A 2,366-nucleotide genomic window follows, 5' to 3' on the forward strand; every position below is an offset into this window, starting at 1 on the left:
AGCAAGGTGTGGCTTTGGCTAAGCCTACAACACAATAGATTGCAGACGCACACCGCCTATGCTCACATGAATCACAGCCAATTAGGTACTGGGAGCTACCCGTAAATACCTGAGCAAGGATAAAATCCATTCATGTACACATGGTTTTAAAAATTTGTTTAAAAAATAAGATTTATCTTAACTAAACATCCAACATTTTACCTCGGTCCTGGCACTTTCCACGAGCATGATCTTCAAACACCGTATTGACAATTTGAGAAATCAAATAATGGTGGAAGCAAGTTTGGAATAAAAGGACATCTCCAGATTCATTTCCTTGGAAGCAAGTTGAATGATTTATAACAAAGACAAGTCACGAGTGTTCCTGAAGCTGCATTTTATTCAGATACATCCACTGACAAAAGATTGGTTTCCCAGTGGCAACGCTTGTCCAAAGGGCTGTGCCAGCTGATGAAAGTACAACAAATAGCAATTGACTTTTTAATTACAGTTTTCAATAAATCGGTTTTAAAACAAAAGACCACGATCAGTTTGCTCCGAGTCTTCCAACAAGCTACATGAAAAGGGTGTTGTGCAGGCGGATCTCTCATTACTTTTCAGTGGCAAGGAAAATGGCTCACGCCACTCGAGCACATGGTGGCAACATTCAGAGACAAAGTTCCCCACCCCACAAAAAATAACTGGCCACTTTCGTGAAGATGTTCAAATGCATTAAAAGCCACCAAGCATAATGTTTGCTTTAAAAAAATTTCCTCATAACGAGGTAATTGAGACAAGAACCGGACTAACAGATTGAACGAAAATCGGTCGATTAAAACAAAAATAACTCGAGTGCCGGTATTCTGGGAGACCAGTCATGTTAAGAATGGCAATCCGCGTTTCCAAAGATCAGATTTTGTACAAGGAGCAGCCAGACAGAGAGTGAAGCTTTTCCGCTCTTTCATTCTTTGCACCGCATGGAATTGTGGAAAAATCTCACCAGAAAGCAAAACGATTTCGACAAATTCCAAAAGGAGCTGACAAAAGGAGACTCTGGCGATTTAAGTCGCCAGGATAACGTCCAAATGACCAACGGTCTTATTTTTAAAAGAATATAGAAAACATGGTATTTGAGATTGAGTCGAAAGCCCCGACATAAGGCAGTACTCCAGACTAAACAACAGGTAACAAGATTAATCATGACAATGGTGAAAATGGTTTTCTAGCATTTTAACATAACAGGCAAATCAAATTTCATCAGATACTGCTTTCTGCGGTTCCAAGAGCCATTTTGTGAACAAGGTGGGAGGTTGATCCTGAATCTGGCAGAAATGCTTCTCTACATTTGATTAGTCATAGTCCCTGTACGAGCGGCTTCCATAACTCCCACCACCACCACCGCCGCCGTAGTATCCACCTTGGCTCTTGTACCCACCCGAGTAGCTGTCCCGGTCTCCCGAATCGTACCGGTTTCCGCTGCTCCTGTCCCTATCCCAGCCGCCGCCTCCTCTCCTGCTGCCGCTGTAGCCGCCGCTGCCGTAGCTGCCGCCGCCGTAGCCGCCATAGCCGCCGCCGCCCCGGCTTCCTCCGTAGCCGCCGCCGCCGCTGCGGCTCGACTTTTTCTCGGCGTGGCCCACCCGGATCTGCCGCCCGTCCAGGGATTTTCCGTTCATCGCCTGCAGCGCGTCCTTGGCGTCGTCGGGGTTCTCGAAAGTGATGAAGCCGAAACCGCGGGACGTCATGGTGTCTTTGTCTTTAATCACTCTCACCTCAGCGATCTGCCCGTACTTGGAGAAAACATCTTCCAGGCCCTGCTCGTCGGTGTCGAAGCTGAGGCCGCCGACGAACAACTTTCCTTCTTCAGTCATGGTGGCGGGTTTGCTGCGCACTTGAGTGTGTGAAGCTGCAGGAGTGGAGAATGGCGCCGCTCACTCCACACAAACAGACAAAGAGGAAGCAGAGAGCGGAAATTGCCTCATTTGAATGACTCCATGGCAAGATGGCCGCTTCTCTCTTTTGTCTCTCTCGCCCCCTTTCGTTCTCAATCGGAACAATGGAAGCGGCTCCAATCAGGCGAAAAGAACAAAAGGCTTCAGAAGGAAAATCATTCATTTCACACCCAATACAACTGTATAAAAGTTTTTTTTAATAATACACATTATATTTGAACATTAACTGTGCTCATATGTCTGTCCGGATCAGGCCCCGCCTCTTCCTGAAGTAAAAGCCGCCATAGTCCCACATGACCATAGGCTGCTTTCTACTTTAAAAAACATTTTTTTTATCCTCCTTTTTCACATTTTCTCCCAAATTTACACCCACCAATAAACAATAATCAGTAACTGACGTAATGTCAATCCCCATATCAATAACAGTGATCCCATCCT

The 2,366-nt window shown here is 45.8% G+C and overlaps 1 pseudogene across 1 annotated transcript; it reads right to left on the minus strand.

Moving 5' to 3' along the window:
* Positions 1 to 361: 361 nt before the first annotated feature.
* On the minus strand, positions 362 to 1,954 carry LOC140411181 (RNA-binding protein 3 pseudogene; annotated as a pseudogene). The gene has a single exon (XR_011940834.1). The product of XR_011940834.1 is annotated as an RNA-binding protein 3 pseudogene (transcript).
* Between the last annotated feature and the right edge of the window lie 412 nt (positions 1,955 to 2,366).

The sequence above is a fragment of the Scyliorhinus torazame genome, chromosome 4 (genome assembly GCF_047496885.1).
Source record: "Scyliorhinus torazame isolate Kashiwa2021f chromosome 4, sScyTor2.1, whole genome shotgun sequence".
NCBI lineage: Eukaryota > Metazoa > Chordata > Chondrichthyes > Carcharhiniformes > Scyliorhinidae > Scyliorhinus > Scyliorhinus torazame.